General features: G+C 45.9%; 1 protein-coding gene across 5 annotated transcripts in view; it reads left to right on the top strand.

Moving 5' to 3' along the window:
• FAM168A (family with sequence similarity 168 member A) overlaps positions 1–8,343 on the top strand; it is a 148,773-nt gene that overhangs the window by 96,792 nt on the left and 43,638 nt on the right. The gene's annotated exons all lie outside the window — the stretch shown is intronic.

The raw sequence follows: 8,343 nt of genomic DNA, 5'->3' as shown, positions 1-8,343 counted from the left end.
GCCGAGCGCTCAGAGCACCCAGCAGCGCCTGGCGCTCAGAGCGCCCAGCAGCGCCGGGTGGAGCGCCCAGCCAGCGGCCTGGCCTCTTCCTGGCCCGGCCGAGGAGGCCTGCCGCCCCGCCGCCGGAACAGGCGGCTGCAGAGTGGAGCGCTCCGCAGCGCCGAGCGCTCGGAACGTCCAGCAGCACCGGGCGGAGTGCCCAGCCAGAGCGGCGAGGCAGAGCGGCGGCCGGAGGCCCGCTGGACCTTCTGCACCACCGGAACGTTGTGGGCCGCATGGCCCGAGGCAGAGCGGCGGCGGGAGCCCCGCTGGCCCTGCCAGAGTGACGGGCGGCGGCGGGAGCCCTGCTGGCCCCATCCGCGCCGCCGGAACGTTGTGGGCCGCATGGCCCGAGGCAGAGCGGCGGCGGGAGCACCGCTGGCCCTGCCAGAGTGACGGGCGGCGGCGGGAGCGCTGCTGGCCCCATCCGCGCCATCGGAACGTTGTGGGCCGCATGGCCCAAGGCAGAGCGGCGGCGGGAGCCCTGCTGGCCCCATCCGCGCCGCCGGAATGTTGTGGGCCGCATGGCCCAAGGCAGAGAGGTGGCGGGAGGCTCGCGGGTCCTTCCGTGGCGCCGGGGTGCGGACGGCGGCGGAAGCGCTGCTGGCCCCTTCCGCTCTGCTGGAGCGGCATGGGCTGCATGGCCCGCCGCCGGAATTTTGTGGGCAGGGAAGCGGGAGGCAGGCAGGCGGGCGAGCTGGGCGATGGGCCCGTGGCTGCGCTCGGCGGGGCCGGTAGTGAGCTCAACGCTGGCCTGCACCAGGGGCTCCGGCTCAGTCCGCTGCCGGCGCACGCCGCCTCGTCGTGGCCGGGATCTGGGTCATGGTTAGGTGAGTGCCCTCCACTCCCATAGCGGCGCCCGGGACGAGGCTGCCTCTGAGCATGCACAGAGACACCCCCTTCACATCCCCCCCGCCAGTCCAGTGCCGGGGAAAAGGTGTCTTGGAAAACCGGGGTGGGTTTATAGCTGGGGATGGGGTGGTCTCTGAGCATGCACAAAGTGTCTCCCTCACCGCTGCCTTTGCTCTTTTTTCCTTGTCTCTTTTTAAAGGAAGTTGCTCCCCAGGGTGGGTCCATAATAAAAATGGTAATAAAAAATTAAGACATCCCCTGAAAATAAGACACCTTGTGTTTTTTTGAGGAAAAAAAGTTATAAGACGGTGTCTTAAAAAAGGGGAAACACGGTATATGCTTCATTCATCAACATAATGGATCCTTCAAATGTGTGCATGCCTTAGAAGCAGAGGCCCTTTTGTTCTTAGCAAATATATTTACTTTGCTTCCAAACAGCTTTCGAGATAAGCCCCGGATTTGCTGTGTTTCTTTTCCACACTCGCTTTGAAACTGCATGCCCACGACAAAGACACATCCCCGGCCAATGATTTTATCCTGTTTTTAAAAGCAAAGGTGGCTTTTTTTTCACTGAATGCCACCTCCTGCACAAACTTTAAGTGTTAGGGGGGGAAATGCTTTGAAAGCTACCACTCTATGTATGCCTCAGGTCCAGGCCACTAAGACGAAAGACCAACCAAGGATGGAGAAAAGTCTTGAACCTATAGTAGCAAAATTTCTAATTAATTTTGAGTGGAGAGCTCTGAATCTTCCATGAACAAAGTTTATTTTTTATTTTTTTAAAAAAAATCTAGAATCCTGGTGAGACAGGACTTCCCTTTTCAGAAGTTGGGCTGATTAATCCTTGGCATGACTTGTTCGTTTATATAAAGGTAAAGGTAAAGGGACCCCTGACCATTAGGTCCAGTCGTGACCGACTCTGGGGTTGCGTGCTCATCTCGCATTATTGGCCGAGGGAGCCGGCGTATAGCTTCCAGGTCATGTGGCCAGCATGACACAGCCGCTTCTGGCAAACCAGAGCAGCACATGGAAACGCCGTTTACCTTCCCGCTGTAGCGCTTCCTATTTATCTACTTGCATTTTGACGTGCTTTCGAACTGCTAGGTTGGCAGGAGCTGGGACCAAGCAACGGGAGCTCACGCTGTCGCGGGGATTCGAACCGCCGACCTTCTGATCAGCAAGCCCTAGGCTCAGTGGTTTAACCACAGCGCCACCTGGGTCCCTTTTTGTTCGTTTATATACTTCATAATTATTAAAACGCTTATCCTGAGATAAGACAATTGGGCTAATCGACTTAGAATTTCCGAGTTCATGTAAGATGACTCTTGAAAGTGGCTGATAAATTGGGTACCTTCCAATCCTCTGGCAAGGAGCCAGCTTGAATGACAACACGGTTATTCCACATTACTGCTACGTTTTGTTTGAAACATCAGCTGTGTTTCATTGTTGATATGACAACTTCCAGCATGGGACCTTTTCAGTTTCCTGTTTAAATTTACACGCAAATGCCTTATCAGGCTTGGCCATGTCAATTTGGGCACGTTTTACAGCTCATAGAAAACTTGATGCTCATATGTTCCTACGGTACACGAAAGAGTAGGTTGCTCACCTTTGCAAGATTGACAACATTAGCATTATTTGGTGCTTATTTTCATTCAATGCCTTTCTATAGAACATGGAAGATTATGGAAGATTACGCGAGTGGCGATGTGGGTTAAACCACCGAGCCTAGGGCTTGCCGATCAGAAGGTCAGCAGTTCGAATCCCTGCGACGGGGTGAGCTCCCGTTGCTCGGTCCCTGCTCCTGCCAACCTAGCAGTTCGAAAGCATGTCAAAGTGCAAGTAGATAAATAGGTACCACTCCGGCGGGAAGGTAAATGGCATTTCCGTGCGCTGCTCTGGTTTGCCAGAAGCGGCTTAGTCATGCTGGCCACATGACCCGGAAGCTGTACGCCGGCTCCCTCAGCCAGTAAAGCGAGATGAGCACCGCAACCCCAGAGTCGTCCGCGACTGGACCTAATGGTCAGGGGTCCCTTTACCTTTTACCTTACTTGCCTTTTATAGATAGTGTTGTACAGGAATTTAAGAGTCTTCTGCTTTCATTACTTTTTTACGTTGTGATTAAGTCTCATCATTCAAAGTGGATGTAGTTCATCATATAAAATATATGGAAAGCACAGGCAATGACATTATTATTATGTATTAAATTTATATACCGCAGGTGTAGGGCAGTTTTATAATAGTAATATGCCATCTCACAGCACCCTTGGGACACTGTGGGGCAAGTTTGATTAACCTGACTTTTACAGCTAAAGATGCTGCTGAAGCAGTCATTGTAAAAGCCAGATTCTGGAGATGTCTGCACCAGTGTTAGTTGGCTTGTTCTGTCCCAGTCAATGAACAACTGTTTGTTTTCTATTATTCCATTTATATCCTGCCTTTCTTCCATCATGGAACTCAAAGCGGCAAAAACACAGTCAAATCTAGTTAAACCCCATGTCCCATTTAACTGCAGAATTCGCCTTGAAGGATTTCAGGTTAAAAATCTGAAATAGAGGCCACGATCAAAGAGATTTAACCTGCACATTCAACCAACGCGTTCCAGTTCTCAGCGGCAGAAAGGGGAAAGAGCCCATGAATGTGCCACATTTTGGGAACTGCGGCTGCCAATCCATGTGCTCGTGATCAGAAAGACAGTGTCAAGTGTCCAACTCTCCTGCTCATCCCGCTGTGAATGTTGAGCTGAATTACTGCTGCGTACAAGAAACTCTGCAGGACAGAAGACATTATACAAATAATAAGCTATTACATTACTATTTATCTGGAGAAGCATCAGTCAATTATTTTACACCCAGTGCTCATGAATGCATGGCCACTAACCCAGTGTTGACATTTGCACAATCTGAAAAGCCTTCCATTGCAAGTAGAGCTGGCCGACCCCTTCCTAATTACTTGTGCTAAGTGATGCAACATCAAATATGAACCAGGAGATTATAGCCCCATGACTCTGTCATTTCCTTGAGCTGCAGAAAACTGCTGCAGACACGATCTTCTGCTTACTGCTTCAGCTCAGCTCCCAGCGATTATTAATAGTCTTAATTAGAGAAAGAACCCCACATCTGCTCAGTGCCAGGGCTAAATTCAAAACTGAGACAAAGAAAATGATGCCCAGCTCCGCTTTGGTCGGCTCACTGAGCAATGGGCTTATCGTAGGGTGTTCCCCAACACCATGTTTCCTAAGTGTCATGACAGCCGGAGCTGCTACAGCACCTTTCCTCAAATTCTCTTCATCCAAGTCACCACATTGGCCAATATTGACAGGTATTTCTACTGCATTGCATGGAAGGTCAGAAACTGTTTTCGTTTTTGGCCCAAAGAAGCAAGCAAGAAGAGATTCCGATGAAAGAAGAGTGGCAGATGAAGTTCATGGACTATGCAAAGTTGGCAAAATTAACCAGGAGAATTCGGAACCAGCAGGACAAAAACCTTTCCGAAAGACTGGAACAAATTTATGTTGTATTTGAAAGACAATTGTAAACAATTAACATCGTTAGTGGGGTTACAAGAAGTTTTGTAAGGTTAAATGTATCATTTATTATTAAGGATTATTTTTAATTGATTATCTAAGAATAAGATTTCAGGGTACAGTAATAATATTAACAAAATGCAATAGGTAAAGGTAAAGGGACCCCTGAACATTAGGTCCAGTCGTGACCGACTCTGGGGTTGCGCGCTCATCTCGCATTATTGGCCGAGGGAGCCGGCGTATAGCTTCCAGGTCATGTGGCCAGCATGACAAAGCCGCTTCTGGCAAACCAGAGCGGCACATGGAAACACCGTTTACCTTCCCGCTGTAGCGGTTCCTATTTATCTACTTGCACTTTGACGTGCTTTTGAACTGCTAGGTTGGCAGGAGCTGGGACCAAGCAACGGGAGCTCACCCCGTCGCAGGGATTCGAACCGCCGACCTTCTGATCAGCAAGCCCTAGGCTCAGCGGTTTAACCACAGCGCCACCTGGGCGCAATATCAGAGTATAAACAAGAAAACCATTAGTTGAGGAGGAGGGAAGTCTCAGGCTGAGATGGCCAATTGGTTTTTATATATTCTATGCAAGATGGATGCTATGTTAACAAATATTTGTAAAACTTAATAAAAATTATTATTAAAAAAGAAAGAAACTGTTTTCGTTTTAACCATTCTATCAGCCCTGGGCTCTTCCCAGTGGAAAGATATAGTTAGGAATTGGATTCATTTTTCTCCATGCACATGAGCATCCACGAGACTCTCCTCTCATTCTATTGTTAATATATTAATTATAGGTATTTAAACCAAACCCAAAGACCCGTTTAGTCCAGCATCTTGCTCTTACAGTGGCTAATGCGATGTTACGAGAAAGGGGGGGAAAACGAAATGTTGTTGAACTCTCAGTTGCCATCAACCCCAGACAGCTGGGCCTATGGTCAGGGTTGATGGAAGTCCAAAACATCTGGAGGGCTCCATGTTGGAGAAGGTTGACCTAGAAAATCTGTCCCATGCACAGACACAAAATTCATGAGTAGTGCACCCGGCAGTTTGGTACATATTGATAGCAGGGCCCAAGAGGAAATATGCACTGATTTAGACTAGTGGTGGTTTTTGGTCCTGCTGGGACTTCTGCTTATCTGTGCAACAGCTAATTTTATTAACTAATAATAAGTTTATTAATATGCATTCTATTTGCCTCCTTAAGTTACTAGCCTGTCGTCTTTCCTCCCCCCCTTTTTCTTTTGTACTGTAGTTGGAACTAAATGAAATAGAGAGTTTTCTACTTCAGTGTCAACTTTTACCCAAAGGGTCATAAGGATTTGGCCATGTGCTCTTGGCTATCTATCAGCATTTAGAAGCCGTTAACCTCCCTTGATTGATAAGGTCACATTCTTTATAAATTCATCAAAGACCAAGCTGTGAGACACTGATGTATTACATGAATGGGAATAATCGCACAGATGGTGGAAGACTGGAAGTGAGATTAAAAAAAAGGCAGTATTATTTTCCCCCTCTCGAATTCTGTCCTTCAGAATTACCAATCTGCTTAAAACTGAGCAACCTAATGAAATTTCACACCCACTCAATTTAATCATGGAATACTCGTGTGGGTTTTGATTCAGATAAAAACGGCCTCCAATATTTGGTAACACTTTCATTAAAAATGCAGGTTTTAAAATATATCTTAGAGATATTTCCCGTTACACACGAATACCTATTGACTTTCATGTACAAGAGCCTGGGGATGAAGGAGGTATTCGTGGGTATACTGTAAAAGTATAGATTACCTTATTTCCTCCTGTAAATACACCTAGCGCACTGTAATATTGTGGTTAAGACAGTTTTTTTGTTTTGTTTCCTACTTGATTTTAAGGGCTTGGGCTGGAGATGCAAGTTGCCTTTGTTGCAAGTTTTTACTGCAGGTTAATGTTGACTCTTGATGCTTTTTGTAACCTGCATCTCAATTGTATTGCCTTTGTTATTAAGTGGAAACAACTATATGCAGAGTGTAATGCAAGGAAACTACTCTGAAAGCTCTACTGTATTGAAGAATGGCAGGATTCCACACGGCATCTTACCAGCTTTGACTTATCCTGTAGGTCTTCTGTCCAAACTGTACATCTTCTTGGGGAACAGCACCTAGAGCTACGTTGCACTAAAACAATGGCTTGCTTCTTGGATTCTCTCTCCCTTTTCCAAATTTTGCAACGCCTCTAACACGAGCTTTAAACTACTCATGAATTCTAGCCTGAAATCAAGATTACCCTTCGATTTTGCTTTCTTTGAATCTGATTTTCATGTCTTTGAGGTGAGCAGCTCTTAATTCTGCCATTACCTTTCTGTGGTGGTTTTCCTTCAGTGTGTGCGAATCGTTTTGATACTGTTTTTTATGAGTACTATACCCTGTCTGTCTAAACCACTGAGCCTCTTGGGCTTGCCGATCAGAAAGTCGGCGGTTTAAATCCCAGTGACGGGGTGAGCTCCCATTGCTCGGTCCCAGCCCCTGCCAACCTAGCAGTTTGAAAGCATGTCAAAGTGCAAGTAGATAAATAGGTACCACTCCGGCGGGAAGGTAAACAGCGTTTCCGTGCACTGCTCTGGTTTCTATAAACTTAGTTGGTCTTTAAGGTGCTACTGAAGGAATTTTTTTATTTTGCAGTAAATCCATGAGTTATAAAGGAATAATTATGGTGACATGCTGGCTGCATCATTTTTACATAAATCATCAAGGCACATAAATTTTTACATAAATCTTCATCAAGGCACATAAATTTTTACATAAATCTTCATCAAGGCACATGTCTGAGGACAGTAGAAATTTTAGTGAATCATAGTTCTGCAATTAGAGGATTTTTTTTTAAAAAACAACACCATTTCTTCAGCTTCTGAATTTCCTTTTCCTTTTAAGCTGCATTTATTCACAGAGTCATGAAGACAATAGTCAGAAGTCAAAACCCACATATTAAATAAAACGGGAACTTTGGCCACACAACTCAACTGTTTGGCCTGAGTCTTCCAACACATAGAAGACAGAACGCAACCTGAAGACACACAAGCCACATCAGAGGACCCTTGATATGCAGGCCTATTTGCACAAGCAAAACGACACTTGGAAACAAAGCATATCAAATTATGCCCTCCCTCCAACCCAGAATTTTTAAGGCCACACCCACAAATCTTGATATCTCTCCCCCCCCCCCAGCACTAGCTCAAGTTTTTCACCATTCTGTTCTTGTTTAGTCGTGTCCGACTCTTCGGAGAAAAGTGGAGACACACCCACATGGCTGGTTTTTACACACACACAAAAAATATAATATTCAAAGCAATACAAAAACCAATGCAGTGGCCATATAATAGCTTGAGGCCATTTGAAACCTATTTTTGATGACCATGGCTACAAACACCTGCACTCTAAGGAATTCTTCATTCTGTCTTACAGGCAGTGCCTGTTGAACCCAACATTTAAAACTGTCGCTAAATTTCATGTCTCTTCCCTCCCCTTTTAAAGTTCTTGCATGCAGCCTTCTAATTGCTTTTTCAACATATTCAGTATAATCTTCTCTCCCTGTTGTTGCAAGGATTATGGAGAAATAAAAAGATAAAGCTATGTTTTATTAATATGGAAATCAGAAATTAACTTCCATATGAAATGCTGAGACAGTTCCTACACACCCCACCCATAGTCTTTGGAGGATTAGAAATCTGGAGAGTAATAAAGAGATTCTTGAAGCTAACGAAGCAATCAAAACTGAAAAAGGTACATTCAGAAATTCTATTCAAGACAGAAAGGTAATACAAAGCAAAAGGAAACTGGCATAGGTTGGTGCCCAGAATGTGGACATTTTGCCTGAAGAATCTCTATTCAGCATAATAGACTGGCACCTAGGGAAGCTTATGAACTCTGGGCTTCTGATCAACAACTCTCC

This window comes from Zootoca vivipara, chromosome 4, assembly GCF_963506605.1.
Source record: "Zootoca vivipara chromosome 4, rZooViv1.1, whole genome shotgun sequence".
NCBI classification, from domain to species: domain Eukaryota; kingdom Metazoa; phylum Chordata; class Lepidosauria; order Squamata; family Lacertidae; genus Zootoca; species Zootoca vivipara.
Note: the sequence above shows the minus strand (reverse complement) of the source record. Positions and strands in the feature narration are given on the sequence as shown.